The following is a 19,265-nucleotide window of genomic DNA, read 5'->3' as shown; positions in this document are numbered from 1 at the left end:
ACCTTTTGAGTTCTGGAGGGCTGCTAAGCCTTTAGCACTCCGATAAACACCTGGCGTTCGGATGCCGAGACGCAAACACTCTCCGACCCGGAGGACAAAAGCAAGGTAAAAGGAGTGGTAGCGGCGGTAGAGAAACATCGCGGAGGAACCACCGCGAGGGGCGCCGCGCGTGTCCCGCCCGTGGTGGGGCCACGCGGAAGGCCCCGCCCCCGGACCCCTCGCTCCGCCCTTGGACACCGCCCCTTCCCTGTTCGCGTACCCGCGCGCCCCGCCTGCGGACGGAAGCGAGAGCGAGGCCGAACGCCTGACGTCAAGGCGACACCGCCAAACCTCGCCCAGAGTCAGGCGTGTAAACCAGCCGGAGCGGCGGCATCCCAGGACCGCCGTGGCGCCGGGAGCAGCTACCTAGAGGGAGCGCGAGGCGCAGGGTGACGCTGGCTAAGGGGACCCGGTGACAGCGTGAGAGGTTCGCAGAGTGCGTTCGTGGCCGGTGAAGAGAGGGGCGGCAGCAGCAGCAGCCACACCGGGCGGGGGCCCAGGCTCCGGCTGAGGGGGGCGGGTGGGGTGCGGCGCGGACCGGGCGGGGCGCGCGCAGCGGTCAGGGGCTCCGGCGGCAGCGGCGACGACGGCGGTGTCTCGGGGCACGGCGGGTGGTGCAAGGACTCGGCACCCAGCCGGCGAGCGCGTTGCCTTTCGGCCGACGGGGGCGAGCCGCCGCTGCTGCTACCGCCGCCGCGGGGGAACAGCGCGCTTTGCGGAAGGGGTCAAATGTCTGAAATATGGCGGAGGAAGTGAGAGCCCGAGGACCCCCCCCACCCCCCTTGCTCCCTCTCCCTCTTGCCTGCGGCCGCCGCAGCCTCTCTTCTCGCCCGTCATCCCCCCGGCTTCCTGGAGGACTCGTCCCCGCCCCGGAGCCCCCTCGCTGTCCGCCTCAGTTCCCTCCCGGGTGTGGGTGGAAGTTAGAACGGAAACCAGAAAGTTGTCTTTTACGAAGACCCAGCTTCCCCCAGCCTTAATCCACGGCGAGGAAGGTTTGGGGCAAACCACTCCCCGGCGCCCTGAAGGCTCGAGCCCGACAGGGAAAAAGTTTTTCTGAATCCGGGCTGGTTTGCCCCATTTGTTGCGGGAAGTGGCAGGAGGACGGCAGCGGAGGGAGCCCCACCTAGTCTGGCAGCAACCAACGCGTAGAGAAAAACTGTTAAAGGGGCCTTTCCCTTCGTCAGCAAGAGGAAATCTCTCTTTCAGTAAGAGAGTAAATCCAGGAAGTTTGTCTTCTTTTTCGCCATCTCGATGTGTCTAATGCTAAAATTGCCTGTCAGCGCTTGAATTTATTTAAAACTATCCCTAGTAAATCGGGCCATCCGGATTTTTCTTCTGGAAAAAACTGATAGTTTTCGTAGAAAAGGCCATCACTACTAGTTTAAGCAGATTTGCTTTCCCTTTGCCTGTCTCCCTCCCATCCTTTTTATGAGTTTGGAAAAACGTTTTGCCCTGCTTCTCCTATTTCTTAGGAACATAGCAGTTCTGTTTTGCAGTAACGGGAAATCAGATTTTTAACGGGTAGAAATTTTACATGAAGGTTGATTTTAATATTTTTAAATTAATTCAAACTGGATTTTGTTTTGCTACTAGCATGTGATATATATATATATATCAAGTGTTATAACTGAAAGCTTTTTGTAAACTTATTCTTAATCCTCATTTTTGGGTAATTAAAATGCTGTTCAACAGAACTTTTATCTTAGCAAGAAGTAACTTATAAAAAGGGAAGCCGTTCATTTAACTCCCCAGCTCAGATCACTCCCCAAAGCTGACTCTTGATTAGTATTTGAGTCATAATGGAGTCATGGGACTTTTTAAGGCCCGGAAAGGACTACTGAGATCATCCAGTCCCACCCTCTCATTTTGTGGAGGAGGAAACTGAGGCCTAGAAAAGATAACTACTGTAGTTAGTGGTCCTGCTGACTTTTAGGACAGTAGTCTGTCTATGATATGGAAAGTTTTATAACTTTCTATCTATAATATAGAAAGTAGTCTATCTATAATATGGAATTTAGAGGAAGAAATAATATTTTTATATACAGGATAGTATTCCCATCGTACTCAAGAAAATGTGTGGATGAACCACTTAGTTGTTTTCATTTCCAGGTTTTAAGAGAGGACATTGCTACAGAGGAGATGAAATAACTTTAAGGACACAGAGTTCTGAGTGATAGTTTTATTTGAACACATCTGCAGTTTCAGTTTCTGAACTACACAGTGTTTTCACCTGTATTTTCTTGTTTGGCATTCTTAATGAATTTTGAGGCTGCCTTATCGGAAGAATTCCAAAGTTGCTGTGACAAACTAAATCTTGCTGTAAATCTTTGAAATACATGTAGCCACTTTGGTTTTAACATACCAGGTATCAGGATATAACTGAAGAGCCCAGTAATAAGTTGGCATAGTTTTAAAATATGGTATGGGGCATGAAAAGGCATGCTATTCTTGTCTTTTGCTCCGCTTCCCCCCATGAAAGTCATCTCTTTTCCTGTCTATGACACATATCATTTCCTGTCTTCTGTTATCTTTATACATATTTTGTTATGTATTTCACTAACTTGTAAACTCCAAGGACAGGAAGTGTTCTTTGTATGCTCCAAAGCAATGACATGGTACCTTGCATATAAACGGTACCAGCTTGTTAAGTGTAAGCACCATGAGGGTAGGGACTTGATTCCTTTCATTCTCCACTATATTCTTAGTTCTAGAACCTTGCCTGTGCACTTAGTAAGTGTTTAGCATTTAGATTTAGAGGTTAACTGTAATGAATGTTTAAAAAGAGGATATTTGAAAGAGAAACTTGTATTCCTTCAAAAAGAAGCATTTCCACATTGGCTTTGGAATCTTTAACATTACAAATTGATTTCCATTTTATCTTCAAAACAATCCTTTACTATCGAATTTCAGTGTTTTCTCTTAGTTATATAAAGGGAGGTGAGCCCCTCGTGCTAAGGAGCTATCTTGTAAGGAGGGCCTGGCCAAGTGTAACAACGAATTGATCATAAAAAACCTTGATCTGTGTGCATAAGGATCTAATCAGGTGTGTCTTCCAGTATAATTCAAGATTGGTAGGCTTATGCAGAGACTGATAACATGGCAAGTAATTATACCTGGAGGTGGGTTTGGAGGGGTGGGGAGAAAATACAACTGTAATTGAACAACAGTAAAATAATTTAAAAGTAAATAAATATAGTCTTAAGATTTGGAAGAACCGCTCATGTTCATTTTCCTTTGTCTTTAGTTTGTCTTTAGTACTTGATGAATATCTCTAAAGGGAGTGGAATTCAGTCTGATACAGAGAGAATTTGGCTGCTTTTACAAAGGTTTCATTTCTTCCCCCCCCCAAAGTCTAGTTTCAATAGGCAGTTTTGTTATGGAATATCAAGATGTTACTGACATGCATGTATCACTTTCCTAAAGACTTAATGTTTTCCTGTGTGTATTGGTAAGAGTGTGGGTATTGATCTCTAGTGTCTAGATTTGACTGGCACCAGGAATAGTTTAGTATTTATGAACTAAGTTTTCGAAAGCTGCTTTTTCCATTATAAAAATGATGTCACATGTTCATTCTTGAAAAACTTAATATTGATTGGTTTTTCTTAAACTTTTTAAGACTGTATAAGGTTGTGACTAAAACCATGCTTTGATTGTCCCGAGTGTCGTCGTATCTGTCCCCCCCCCCAGCCTATCACTTTTGAGAACTCCACGTGGTGTTAGAGATTAAGCTTCAGTTTTACTGTTTACCTTTCCAAATTGAGTTTCTTTTAGAAATTAAGAAACAGGCATTTTGGCTGATGCAATGATTCATTGTATTGTAACATTGGTCAAGTTTTCCGGTAAACAAGAGTATTGTCCCATGGCTTACCCTTGTGCTAAAAACCTAATGTTTTCCAGTATCTTAGATATTTTGCAATAGAATTGGAAGGTACTAATTACCTTATGAGGACTTAAGTTTTTTAATTTATTAGTTCTTTGGAAACCTCTTGAACCCAATGGAAGCAGTAGCTACATAGAGTGAATTTATGCACTTGTGGTAAAGACTAACTATATATATATATATATATATGTATGTACAGGGTGAGGCATAAATAGATTTACAGTTGTGAGTACGGGAAACATTGGATTTATTCTTGTATTATTGTTTTACTATTTTTCCATTCAAACAACTATGTGATCTGTTGTGCTTCATTTGAACCTAGTTTGAGCACTGGATTATAAAACTAATCCCTTTAGTCATAAATTTCTATTTTAAAGAAGAAAGGTTATGAGGAATTTTTTGGTGTGTGTGTGTTACCTTTAAAAAAATTGAAATTACTTTTTTTAATGTATCACTAACAAAAACTACATCCTCACTCTGGTGTGTTTATTACTGATGTTAGTCAAATTAAGAGTACACAGCAACTAATTATTATTTCAGTAGCAATTTAGAAAGAATTTTTGCTTTGCATCAGTGGAGGATCAAAAACGTTTTTAACTCTGTTTCCAGGTTTAAAACTTAAAAAAGAAAGAAGTGAAAATTCAGGGGAATGAATGCGTACCAGGTTTTTAAATAATTCTTAAATTACTCATCAAAAGAAAAATACATGTGACATGAATTGCTGAATTTCCATATCGGTTTTGTTATGCAGAGCTATATTCTACAGTATTACTATTCTTAAAACTGTATATGAGATGCTTGAGTATTAAAAACGTATTCACTTTTATCTTTTATGTTAATGGAAAAGTACAATAAAGAGAGATACCTTTAAATTAAGAATTTGTCTGTGACCATAGAGAGTAATTATCTAATGTTCTGATTTTGAATTTTACAATGAGATAGTTCCTTAAGATTACTTTTTTAGTTACTCTACTTTATGATTTTGTAGTTATGTTACTACGTACACATTGTATCAGCAAGATGTTTTAAATTTAAATTGGATTCTGATCTCATGAAATAACTTTCTAAATAATCTTTTCAAGTGGTTGGGGATTGAGTTTTTTAATGTTGTACTACTAGACTGAATAAAGATGTTGAAGCAAGAGAGCATCTATTTAAAGCAGTTATAAATAATTTTGATCACTTTAAAGTGACTTAGAATCAGCACTTTTACTACATCACAGAGCTGTTGCTAAGATTTCAATAGTTGGTTTGAAAATTTATTTTAGCGAATATGTTCTTTTAGCATTTTGTTAAGTAATTTTACTTTGAAATTATATGGCGAACTGATTGCTTCATTGGCAATCCATTGGTAGATTACCTCTATCTGTTGCTTTGTCTTGTGGGAAGGGAAAAAAGATGAAAGAAAATCTGTTTTGTCCATTTAATAGCAATTTTTGGCAAAAGCCTCTGGAAAGGAAATGGAAAATGTTACACAAAGTAAAATTCTAATTATCTATATCATCTAAAATTTATCCTTCTCATTAAAATATATTTTTCAAACCACTTTATTTCTTTAAAAAAAGTTGGGTGACTTTGTAAAAGTTCTTAGTTAATGGGACTGAGAATATGAATAAAAACTATTAATATAACTTCTCTTCATTGATAGTTTTTAGGTATCAAAGAGAGATATGCACATTGCATCCAACTGTTACCTTGTGTTTTAGGATTTACTATTAAAACGTTTAGAATATGAAAAGCACAAAGAAGAAAATCAATGTTATTGTACTAATCCTAACAGTACAATGAATTTTTAGTCACAATTTATTCTTTTTCTGAATCTTTCCTACTTCCTTCTTCAGTGGGAAAGATGGACGTATATTGTATCACTTAGAGTTGTTGAGGATTAAATGGACTATTATTCGTAATATGTTTATTATAATATGCTAAAATAGTATTATCGTATTTTGCTATGTATAATGAGTTCTCGTGTCTAATGGACACACACCCACATTTTTGGCCCACACTTTCAGGGGGAAATCTTTCATTTTAAGTAAAAAATCTTAAAACAGGTTTTTAAAATCAAATCTCCACTCTTGTATACATAATTTTAACGTGCTGTGACAAAATGGGAAGAATGCTTAAAATGCTCTTTGCTGCCATGGTTGTCTCTAAGGAAAAGCATTTGTGTAATTATTTGAATTACAAGTTGGACCAGCCACTTTTTCATAAACACCACTTTTACCTGAAAGAGTCCCTGACAAACTATGGTTGTTCAGAATTGGGTATTAGGCTGACATTCTTCTCAAAAATAAAGTGAGCCTGTTGCTTTAAGGAAAAGATTAACACTATTTACAGTCAGCGATAAAATTCTAGTTTTAAAGTGAAAATTAGAATTTTGGAAAACTTGTGTCAGTCATTGTGGTCTCAACAGCTTCCCAGTATTTAAAATATTTTTCTGATGAGATTGGTGTTAATGAACCTTTTTTTTAATAACATGCTATGAAATGGGTCAGTATTTGAAGATCTGCATAACTGTGAAGCAGTATTTTCTAAGTGACTAATTCATGATGTTACAAAATCATGCATGAGCAAGAAATTTTTCCAAAGTTCTAGTTAGACCAGTGGATTTTAGTATTAAATAAAACATAAAGTTTATGGATAAAGGTTTTTTATTTTGATATGCTGCAACCAATTGTTGAGTTTTGGTGTAGTAGTAAAGGAAAATAAAATAACCATACTTATCTGAAAAGGCTATTAAAATATTCCCACTATCTATCTGGATATTCACCTTTTTTATTACTCATTTTCCATGTTGTCACATGATGTGCTCTGAGTATTTAGTATCACTTTTTTTTTTGTAAGGGGAAGAGAAAAAGATTAATGTGAGGCAGTGTTTTCATGTGCTTTAGCTTGAAATCTCTTACTAATATTGAATCATTTTAGGTTTACTGTTTTTTTGCAGTCTTTTGGGTGTCTATTCAATTTTAATCACAGTAATGGATTGGGTAGTTGTTATTTTTTAAGCCTATTTTTTGTTTCAATTCTTGCTTTCTTTATACACGTAGTTAGTCGTAGACTGCATGTGTGTCAAGTTTTGGCATAACTTTAAAAGAGCAGATTTTATGATAACAGTTGACTTTCACAATTTTAGGATATGTGGTAACTTTCTTATAATGAAGCTGAGGGTTTTTTCTCATTTCAAGTTTAATAGTCTCCTAGACCTGAAAATTTGGTGTGTTAGCTGCCTTCAGTAGATACTTTTACAAAACAAATGATAATTGACAATGTTCTTACCTTTTGGGAGAAAGGTGGGTCTTTTTCATGTTTGTTTAAAATTGTAGCAATTCTTCTGAAAAATTTTTTATAAACCTTATGTCATAGGACAGTTCCAGATTTTAAAGGATTTTTAGGCTAGCCTGCATTTGATAAGTAGTAAGTTTTGGATTATGAAAGAAGAAAGGTAAATTATACTGTACTCAATTTCTTGGAAATTTAGTGCCATTTCTCTCCTTAGAAGTTATAAAATTGGTGTGTTCTGTGAAGAAAGAGTATTGAGTCTGAGCATCACAATTTGAAAGAATAGAGTTGACTTCAGAGGAAGAAAAATGGTTATGGAGTGGTGTAAAGAAGGATAAGTGTGAAACAGCTAATTTTAGGGTCTCTTCAGGGATTAAACATCATAGAACACCTACCTAGTGGAGCTTAATCCCACAGTAAGGGAGGGAATTTAAGAAGCAGCTTTAGTTCTCCCTATATTAAATAATTAACTGGTTAGCTATTCTGTCCATTCTGAATTAGGGAACATACTGAGGTCATAATTTATGTCCAGGACATCCAAATTAGTCCCCAAGTTACCTGGCTATTGCTTATGTAGTTTTAGTTGCTAGTTTTTAAAAACTTATATGAAATTTTATCTATTTTTAAGTTTTTTATACTTCATCATTTTTCAACAAAGAGAAGACAGAATTTGCAAACTTTTAAAGACAGAAGAGCATTTATAACATTTTTCAGTTGTTTAGGTGAAAGTGATGATGGTGATAAATAGACAAGGTGGAAGAGGTGGGAGGGCAGTAAGTACAGCAGAAAAGAAAGTGAGGATGGTGAATAAGAGAATCTCGTTCTGATAAGCAGGGCTACTGTTACCTGGTTTGAACAGAAATGATGGACTCCACTTTGAAAAGCACTTGTGATGCTTTTGTGATATAGATCTTGTCCACTAGGGGGTCCTATGGAGAGGATAAATTGGTATTACTTAACAGTTAGAAATTTTGTTCAAATTTCATCACCAAGCAATGTGAATTGAGAGTATGTTTGCTCTTTTTACTCCCCAACAGATCCTTACGCACTTTTCACTGCACAAATTGGACACATTTTATTTTATTCATAAGTTCTAGCTGATTCCTTTGAGCATGAGGGGTAAATCTGAAAAGTCATGTGCTAATTTTGATCAGTTGCTAGACCTTTGATTATGCCCTGTTGTCTTAAGTGTAGCATGGTTAGTTACGATAGCGTTGACCTGGGTGCCCTAAGCTGTAGTTCTCTGTGGCATTGGCCATGAAACCTTGAACAACTCCATTCTTTATGTAGAAGAAGTTTGATTGAATGGCTGTTAAGGCCTTTTTGAGTTCTAAAATCCTTTTTCTGTGATACTGCCTTTGTTGAAACGGTAATCATCTAGACTCCTACAGGAGCTTCTTGACTGATTTCCATTTTTGTCCTCCTTTTACCTCAGTCTCCACCCAGAAGACAGTCATCTTTTAAAAATGTAAATCAGATCATGTAACACCCTCCAGTCCCAATTCTTCCCCCAGTGACTTAAATTAAAACCAGATTTAATGCTTACTTATTACTTCACAAGTTTACCTCCTTTCACTAAGCTCTAGCTATATTGGACTCTTTTATTTTTCATTAAGTATAGTTGACACACACTACTGGACTTGTCACTTCTTTCTGATCTTGACCCAACAAGTTCTTTGTCACCTTCTGATTTTTGGTGCTTACAACTATTGATACTTTCCATCATGATCTTTTCACAGCTGTCTGCAATTCTGCCTCAGTATCAACATTGGATCTTAGCTCAGTTGTCAGTCAGATCTACAAGAGTTTTTCCTGACCTTATATAAGGAGCATTCCCTCTTCATTACCTTCATAGTTCTTATCACCATCAATAATTATATTTATCAATTTATCCTCTCTTCCTGTCTAAATGATTTGTTTCAAGAGAGCAGGAATACCATGTCACTTTCCCACTGCAGCCTCAAATGGTTAGCCCAGTAGCTGGCACATAGTAAATGCTCAAAAATTATTTTGATTGAAAGAATACGTAAACTGTTCAATGATTTGTCCTTATCAGTTCCCATCATAGGCTACCTTTACATAATTTTATGTTTAAATTTAAATTTTATGTTTTTTAAAGAATATTTATTTATTATCAGAGAAAGGAGAAGGTAGGGAAAACAAAAGGGAGAGAAATATTGATGTGTAAGAGGTACATCAATGGAGCCCTGGCTGGCGTAGCTCAGTGGATTGAGCGCGGGCCTGCGAACCAGACGATCGCGGTTGATTCCCAGTCAGGGCACATGCCTGGGTTGCAGGCCAGTTCCTTGCAGGCTAACTACCAGCAGGGGACGCACAAAAGGCAACCATACATTGATGTTTCTCTCCCTCTCTCCTTCCCCTCTAAAGATAAATAAATAAACAAAAATTTAAAAAAATAAGAGATACATCAATGGGTTGCCTCTCGCGCGCCCCCAACTGGATACCCAGCCTGCAACCTAGGCATGTGCCCTGACTGGGTATCCAACTGGTGACCCTTTGGTTCGCAGCCCGTTGGGCGACCTTTCAGCTCACAGGCCGGCACTCAATCCACTGAGCCACACCAGCAAGGGCCCTTTACATAATTTTAAAGTGTTGTACCTATTTCCAACTATAATTCCTCATTTAGGGCATCTGTCTCTTGAGGACTTGCTCATCTGACTGCATGTTATTGAGAGCTGATTGTTCTCAGTTACTGTGTTAAGATTAAATTAAATAATTATGCACAAAAGGTTCTTAGCAAGGATATGAAAAGTTAGTCAATGTGAAATGTGCGTAACGGTTCAAAATAATAATAAATACCCAAATTAATACTATTGGTGAGTGCTTATAGAGTCAGAAGAAGACATTAAAAATGAGGTGGGATCTCCATGATATTAAAAGGGTATGTAAATTTTAGATTAACAGAGAATCTCAGAGGTGGGCAGGAATGCAGAAATTGGGAAGCACAAAGTATGAATGTTCAAGGAAATGTGTTTCCGTATTACATGTCTGTGAAATGGATTATACTTGTAAGGTCCATAATCCCTCTCCTATAACCATTGGTGCCAGGCAGGTATTTTGGAATTCAGAATTTTTTTTGAAACATGTTTTTAATTTTAGCAAGATTAATCAAACTCTTTATTTCTAAGGTCAAACATGAATAGTCACACCGAATAGGTAAGTAAAAGCTATCAATAGCCACATATTGGTTCCTAGGTAAAGTTTTTTTGTGTAAAAAATTCATCAGGTCAGGTTTTGCCACCAAATTAACTGAGGAACTTCCAGGATTCAAAGATTTTAGTATTTCAGAATTTCTTTGAGGTCTGTAATCATTACTTTGTATCTTTGCACAGAGAACATCAGGGCCTGGAAAATGTTACTTTAAAGTAACATTACATTTAGCTTAGAAACAGTCTGTACCAAGGAATTCTTTTTGACACTGTCTCAGGGTAAAACTAGAATGCACTGCTGAGGGTGATGAGTTTTTAAGGGTATGGGAGAATCACCTAATTCCTTATAGTCCAGTTAAATGTTCAAAAATAGTGAAGATTCATCTATATATATTGGTGCTTTGAAATAAAAAGTGTTAAAAAAAAGTTCAACAATTGAAAGCACATGTTTTAGGCACAATTTCTTGAAGGATTTTTAAAGTCTTACAAGATATTATGCCATTTTTTCCCAATTGATACTGTTTCTAAGAATTATATAATACCTTTAAGTTTTATGTACAAGTACAATAGATTAGAATAGGAATAATATAAGACTAATATAATCTCTATTTAAAAATCCATGATGGAATCACCTGGTATTGACAGGAAAGAAAGAAGTATCTGAAGATGCTGCTCTGAAACAGAGAATGATTACAAAAAGTGCCTGCTCCCGTTTTGTTTTCCCCACATGTTCTGCTTATTCTAGCATCCTAATTAACACTCAGAACAGCAGTTGCCTTTGCCTTTTTCTGTTTATTTAGTGTGTACTAATGTCCAAGAATGCCAATGTGTCTGTGCTGCAGGGGTTTTGGGAGACGTTTTTGGATAGCCCATTAAATTTCAAAGACAGGCATGTTTCAAAGCTACCTAAAAAAACTGTTCTTACTGACCTAACAATTAATCAAATAAGTGGAATAATGTATGAGAAAGCCTAATAAACGTAAGCATCATTTATGACTTCTAAAGTAAGGCATGATTTTTTTCATTTTTCTAAGTGCTCTTCATTTTCCTGGTACTTCAGCACATCTTTGAATAAACTGAAGAGGGTACAGTATAAAAGGAAGAACTGTTAAATCAATGAAAACAATTTCATAAAACAGTTAGCTGCATAAGCCAGTATAGGCATTAAGCAGCTAGCATAAAACTGCTGCTTAAATTGAGATATTAAAAGTATTTGAGCCCTGGGTGATGCAGCCCAGTGGATTGAGCATGGGCCTGGGAACCACACGATCGTGGTTCGATTCCCAGTCAGGGCACATGCCTGGGTTGCAGGCCAGTTCCCAGCAGGGGACTCACGAGAGGCAACCACACATTGATATTTCTGTCCTTCCTTTCTTCTCTAAAGATAAATAAAATCTTTATAATAAAAAAAAGAATTTGAGAAAATTGTGGGAGTACCCGAGCTTCCACTGTTTTTTGCTGGTTAATTTTTCTCCTCTGAACTTTTGGCAGGTTTACTAAGGGATTTTCCATTAGGAATGTCCTGGTCTTGAAATTTTACTTACAATGTAATGTAATCATGCAAATGATGAATCCACAATCTAAAATCATGGCATTTTTATTATGCTTTCAAGTGCATTTGGGGGCAGTCATGTTAAACTTTGTCATTTAATCCTGGTTAGGTTAACAGTATAATGAAATAAAATATTTTTTGTAGTCATCTGTTTCTTCTCTCATGGAAGACACTAATTTCATTTATTTCTGAATGCAGCCTTATGTTGCAACAGACTATGTTTTAAAAAATGTTCTCCCATCCTTGTGGAAGGAGGTATATTGTAAAATCTGAGAATTTATATTAAAAGAAATACGGCATTCTTTCATTCATGAAAACTGGCATGGTTTGTTCTGGAATTCTTACGCTTAATTTGAATTCTAATCTGTTAGTACTAAAGTGCTTTTTACCTCTGATTTCTTATACCTCTGCCCCAACAGCTCTAAACTATACTTAGTTTAGTATTTGCTTGAAATACAGGAAAACAGATGTTTCCCTAACTAATGGGGATATCTTTGTGGTTGATGTGGTTATCTTCTTCTGCTATCTGTTCAGCAAACACTATTGAGCATATTTGATATTTGTGTTGAATTCTGGAATCAAATTCAGGAGACTTGGAAAAGATGTGGCTTCAGCTAGGAACGTAGAAAACCATCTAGTCTTCTTAACCCCAATAGTGGTCGTCCCTTTGGTGGGATCTCTCTTTATTTTTCATTTTTCCCCTTCTGTGATTATGGAAGCTAACACATTAAGAGCCGATTGTTTAAATTACTGAAGAATCTGATTTCTGGAAATTTGAGGAACAAGAGAATCTCCTTATTAAATTCAAGGATACCTAATTTGGAGACAATAAGATGGTCTCTGGTCGAACCTGACTTTTTTTTTTTTTTTTTTTGCTAGAGATATAGGTCTTAGGGTCTTTTTAAAATTTATTTTTTTATTTATTTTTAGAGAGAGGAGAAGGGAAGGAGAAAGAGTGGGAGAGAAACATTAATGTGTGGTTGTCTCCCATGTGTCCCCCACTGGGGACCTGGCCTGCAACCCAGGCATGTGCCCTGACTGGGGATCGAACCGGTGATCCTTTGCTTCACAGGCCCATGCTCAATCCACCGAGCTACACCAGCCAGGGCATAGTTCTTAGGGTCTTTAGTAGGAAGGAAGATGTCATCAGAGTCTCCAGAGGTGCCTTTAAAAACTTAGACATACACACACACACACTCCCTACTGTAATGAGAAGTGTTACTAATGACCACTACTCTCATCATTTAACTAGGCTTCTGGGTCTTCAGATTTAAATTTGATCTGATCTTGAGACATGTCCTGCCACCATTCCCAGCAGTGACTTTTCTTTGCCACCTCTTCAAGTACCCCATGCATGGTTACTTCCTCTCATGCCAGGGTGTGACCCATACGGGCCAGACTACATCTACTGGAAACATAACATCTGGCTAAAAATGTCTCATTATATAGTGTTCACATTTATCTGTAGAGACTCACAGTGTCTGAAAAAGCACAGACTTAAATTGAGTCTTGGTGGAACACCTTACTATGAAAATGTTAAGTACTAGCTCTCTCAGTCTCCCTGCAGCTGGAGTTGCAAGTGTTTGACATGGCATAGGTTTGGCAAACAAACTCTGAAGGGAAACTTACTTCCAGAGTCAAAGTGGGTATATTTAATAGATCAGATTCAGTATTATATACAAAAACATACTTTACCCAAGATGTCCTTCTGTCCATTTTATCTGTAAAGTTGGTAAGTTTCTGAATATTTGTATGTTGGGGACTTAGCGTCAGAGTTACAACCCTATTTCTCCTTTCCCCAGACCACAGTAGACATTGATCATTGAGAACTGTACTCTTTACCTTTGAGTCCAGAGTTGGTCTCAGAGTTGTTCTTCACTTTGTAGCCTAGGTAACAATGTTTTGAATTTGTGTCTGAGCTAAACCCCATTTTCAACCAATGAATTAATGGGTGAGATCTCCTTATCTCTTCCAGGCTGTAGCCTGTAGGGCAGGACAGGTATCAGCAAACTCCTCTGGTAAACAGTGAGACAATAAATATTTTAGGGTTTGTGGGCCTCTCTGTCACAACCATTAAACTCTGCTATTTAAAGTTTTTATTTGTATTTTTAGAGAGGGGGAGAAAGAGAAAGAGAGAAACATTAACAGGTTGCCTCTGGCCTCTCATACAGGCCCCAATGAGGAACCTAACTGCAACCCAGTCATGTGCACTGACCAATAATTGAACCAGCAGCCATTTTTACTTTGCAGGACAATGTCCAATGAACACCACCAACAGGGCTAAACTCTGCCATTGTGTTGGACTGGCCAAAAAGTCCATTGTTTGGGGGGGGTTTGTTTGTTTCGGGGTTTTTGGTAGGGGTTCCATAAAATAAAGGATACATTTTTCATTTTCAATAGTAATGTTATTGTTTGGGATATTTTGAGTATGATGGCTTTCTCCCTCATCATATAATGTTGATTGTTCTCAATTAATGTTTTGATTTAATTGCTGTGAACTTCAACTGCTTACCCAATCACGGAGCATCATCCAGCGAGAAATTTCCACCGCGAAACTTCACAAACCACTTTTAACACATTCAGTCAGTCACAGCACCTTCTGCATACACTGCACAATTTTTTTTTTGCATTTCAGTTGCATTTTTACCTTTCTTGAAATAATAAAGCATAATATGCTGAAAATGTGTATTTTCTTCTATCTTTAGTATTGAAATAGCGACACAAAAATTCACCAATTTTAATACGATTTTTTTAATGCATGCTGATGTGACAGCTGGTGGAATACAATCTAACAAAAATTTTTTTGAATGAAGTTAAAAACTAAACTCTAGTCTAACCAGTTTACAGAAAACAAACGAACCCTGGCTGGTGTGGCTCAGTGGATTGAGCAACCAGCCTGTGGACCAAAGGGTTGCCGGTTCGGATTCCCATTCCAGAACAAATTCCTGGGTTGCAGGCCAGGTCCCAGTAGGGGGCGTACAAGGGGCAACCACGCATTGATATTTCTCTCCCTCTTTATCTCCCCCTCTGTCTAAAAATAAATAAAATCTTTAAAAAAATGCAAAAGAACTTTTTGGCCAACCCAATATTATGAGTAACCATAGGCAATATGCAGTTGAATGGCTGTGTTTGAACAAAACTTTATTTACAAAACTACAAGGCAGCAGCTGGGATTTGCCTGAAGGCCAGAGTTGGCCAGCCCCGGCCCTAGGCAAGAAACTGGTTTTGATTCATTCAGCAAATAATTGCCTGTTACATTCCAGGCACTGTGTTAAATGTTAGTTATGCAGCAGTTACATACATACATCTCTGACCAATGAGGTCTTTAAGCCTTAACTGAGTATTTTGTAATGCACATGGCAAATCCAAAGGAGTTTGGGGGAACATGTGGCATATATCGGCCTCATTTGTGAGATCTTAGGCAAATACTCTAAGTGCTGTGTCTGTGGTAATGATGTTAACTAAAAATAATCTCAGTTTGTTTTAGATACCAGGTGCTATGGTATCAGTTGACATCCTGTTATGAAAAATAGGGAACCCAAGTTTCATTTTGTAAAGTCCCTTTAGTTTTCTCAATATTAGTATGTTTCTCTTCAAAATGTCCAGTACTATTTCCTAACCAAATGAGTCAAGGCTCTTAACCAGTACTCAGAGATCTGTTAACTTTACCTCTTGCTATTTTTATTTTCCCATTCTTTTGTACACTGAGACGCAGTCAGACCTTGCTTTCCACTGTAGTCTGACCTCTACTGTTTGCTGCCTTCTGGGCCTTTGCTGCCACTTCTCTTTTCTCCGTTCTTTCCAATTCAAATGCTATAACTTTTATTCATTTGCCACCTTGTTCATAAATCTGTTCCTGATTTCTCCTGAATTTCTAGAGTATTTTTGTGTCTCATATTTTCCATATTTTTATGTCTCGTCTACAAAACTCTAAGCTTCTTGACAGCAAGTATGTTTTGTTCAATTTTTTAACCTACTTCTGATAAGTATCTTACGCATATTCAAAAACTAAGTAAATGAAAGGTACACATTTCTAATTAAGTGTTCCTCGATAAATGTCTTTGGACTTGTATCCAAATGAGAAAGCGCATGTCAGTATATACCATACAGTGTAAAGGCTATACAAAGAGTGTCTGTTTCTAAAAACACTCAAACTTATTTCAAAATGCTAACTGCTGCACACAATTTAGTTTTTAATTTCCATCTTTTATTTCAGAAAAGAATATCATTCTGTTGTGATATAAGATAAGCTATGTGGTACCCAAAATGACTCCTAGATATTTTTTATCCCTTCACGGTTCCACATCTTTAAGATTATGAAACATGAGAGAAAGCACATTTCTATCAAGATTTATCCACCCAAGATGACAAACTGTTTCAGTTTGCTCACGATGAAGGATTTTTCTGGGACACAAGACTTTTCAGCACTAAAACCAGAACGGTTATTCACCCTGATTTCACTTAATAATGTAGCCGTTTCCTTTGCATATCACTGTGCTAGCACAATTTCATGGAAGTATAATAAATGCCTGACATCTAGGTGATTGATTTGGTAAGGGAGGATTATTGGGGACACTTGGGCTTTTATTAAGTTTTTTAATATTATTTTAGACATTTTTTAATGTTCAAATGAAAATACAAAAGTGTTTGATAATTCACCTACTTAAGGATATATTTGTGTATGACATAGCATAGTGGTCTTATCAGAAGGTGGTGCTACTCAGATTTTTAATTAAGAATTTCATAATCTGTCAGGTGATTAATACTTTATTTAAATGTACTTTATTGGCTATAGCAAAGTCTGAGGTGGCCTGATAGTTTCCTTAATTCCCTTTGAAGTGGTTTAAGCTTTGGCGAGGAAATATCAGTAGTCTGTACCTTGCCATTCCTTTGCTGGAATTAGCACTTGTGTGTGTTAATGTTTTATAAATAGGGCAAACTCCATAGCTAAGATCTCTGTAATAGCAAGTATATGAGGCCTGTCTGGATAAAGTCCAGCAATTGTTAATATAATGAGAATGGTGACATCATTGTATCCTGGCAGCCAAGGAGAGTGGACTGGAATGTGCTTGCAGGAACAATGACAACTTCACTGTATATTAGTCAGTGGGGACAGTATATGCCATTGAGTGAGCATGTGTACTGTGTGGCCATCATACTCAAAATGACTGAGTGAGTAGAGCAATGAATCTGCATCAAATTTTGTGTTAAGCTTGAACATTCCTCCGCAGAAACTATTGGGATGATTGAGAAGGCTTTCAGGGACAATGCAGTGAGTACAGTGCGAAAAAAAAGTGTGACACAAACACACAAAAAAGTGTGGCACGAAAGATGGTCAAGAATTCGTTGAAAGTGATCCGTGTTCTGGAAGGCCTGCAGCAACCAGAATACCTGTGAATGCTGAACTCAGCCCCCCTATAACCTAGATTTGGCACCCTGCAACTTCTGGCTTTTCCCAAAACTAAAATCACCTTTGAAAGGGAAGAGATTTCAGACCGTTGGTGAGATTCAGGAAAATACTATGGGGCAGCTGATGGAGATTCCACTAGAGGATTCTGTGGAGTGCTTTGAACAGTGGAAAAAGTAGGTCCTAAGGTGCCTACCTTAAGGAACTGAGGTATCATTGTCCTATGTACAGTGTTTCTTCTGTCTTCTTTAATAAATGTATTTTTTTCATATTACATGGCTGGTGACTTCCTGGACAGACTTCCTGTAACCTAAAATGCCTACTAAAAATCCTTGGAAATTTTATCAGCAGCCAGGCCATGGTGGGACATAAACTATTGTGGAACATGCACCGATGATATTGTTGAAAGAGCCATTAAAAAATTGATACTTTGTACCAAACAGGAATTAAAAACCTGGTTCCTTCCTTCCCCCTCTCCCTCATTATAGTTTCTCCCATTTTGTAATGATTAAATTTTAACATGCCCGATGGGCTGTGTGGAATAATGATAGTATTCTTAATTTGATTGATCTGTTGACTAAAATAAGCTCTTCAGGGGTGGTTTGTTTGGTGGTTATTCTTTCATTGCTTTTTTGGTTTTAAGAATGTGAATAGTCCTTTTGATGGTATTTGGGCTTTATGGTTCTTTTTGCCACTTTATGGAACTTGATACCTAATATCCCAGACCACATCGTTGCAGAACAATTACTTGTGCCTTTTAAGTATATGTATCCAACATGATATTCCTGTGTGGAAATGTAAAGATAAGATTTGGGTGATGAAAAGACTTAAGACAAAATGGAAAATTTGAAGTTTAAAAAGAATAATGTCCTTTCATAAGAGAAGGAGGAAATTTACTTCTTTGCTTTCCAATAGTTTTGGTTGACTTTTAGTAGATATTTTTTAAAGACTAGACCTTAGAAGAATGTGAAGTAAACACTGGCAGTGGTGTCATCATACCAGTAGTGTCTGGTTATTCCTAGAGAAATAAAAGATAGTATGTGAGATGTTACTCCCCTGTTTACAAAGGGCTTCAGATGATAGAAAGGATCAAGTCCAAAGGCACTGTGTGGGCAAGTGACTTTTATATGTTTCGGTTTATTGTGCAACACAAGCTGGTCACAGAGTGTTTCACACTAAGAAACTCATTAAGTCTAGAAAGGTTTTTGGTTTTGTGTGATATTATCTCTGTTCATGTTTTTATTTTTTATAAACTGGCAAGAGTTCATCGAAGTTCATTTGATGAAGCCTTATAACTAAAACAATAAAACCTTACAGTTGGGATTTGTAATCATCTAAATAAATTACATATTTCAAATTGATAAGCCAGAAATACTGAGTAAAACAAATTACATATGGTACGTTCATAATCTTACTAAACAAGTCAGTGTTCTTTATGTGCCTGAAGACTTTTGACACAGGCAGTAAGCATCTTCCTTCTAATCTCTTTAGGAATAAAAGAGACTACTGCCAAGCCCATATCATTTATCCAAAAGATAAAAGATACCTCCTAAACCAAGTCTGTTCCTTTTGGGCAACTTATCTGGTTTAATGGCCTCACTATCCATCTGTTTGATTATGGTGCATCTTACTCTCTTCACACCCATCTAGTCAGTCACCATGTTCTCTTGATTATGACTTACACATTCCTCAAATATACCATCTGGTTATTCCTTCTGTCACTGCCTGACTCAGGTCATCAGCTCTCATCTGTGGTAAACTTTTACTAAATTTCCAAAATTCAGAAATCTAATATTTGGTTTCTCTGATCTTACTAAAACAGGTAGGTTTATATTATTTCCAAACTTGAAAACTCTTTTTCTCTCAGTTTCTGGTACAATACAGGTCAAACTTACATTTTTTAAATTATATTTTATTGATATGCTATGGCAGTTGTCC

At 37.6% G+C, this 19,265-nt stretch overlaps 1 protein-coding gene across 2 annotated transcripts in view; it reads left to right on the top strand.

The window, feature by feature from the left end:
- Positions 1 to 301: 301 nt before the first annotated feature.
- Positions 302 to 19,265, top strand: part of RAP1B (RAP1B, member of RAS oncogene family) — a 39,388-nt gene continuing 20,424 nt past the window's right edge. Inside the window, exon 1 of one of the 2 annotated variants that reach the window (XM_037049491.1) lies at positions 302 to 475. The gene's annotated coding sequence lies outside the window, so the exon portion shown is untranslated. The remainder of the gene's footprint in view (positions 476 to 19,265) is intronic. The other variant, XM_037049490.1, reaches the window with a different exon arrangement.

This window comes from Sturnira hondurensis, unplaced genomic scaffold (assembly GCF_014824575.4).
Source record: "Sturnira hondurensis isolate 20B ecotype Veracruz unplaced genomic scaffold, ASM1482457v3 Scaffold0006496, whole genome shotgun sequence".
NCBI lineage: Eukaryota > Metazoa > Chordata > Mammalia > Chiroptera > Phyllostomidae > Sturnira > Sturnira hondurensis.
This window is presented reverse-complemented; position numbering and strand designations above follow the sequence as displayed.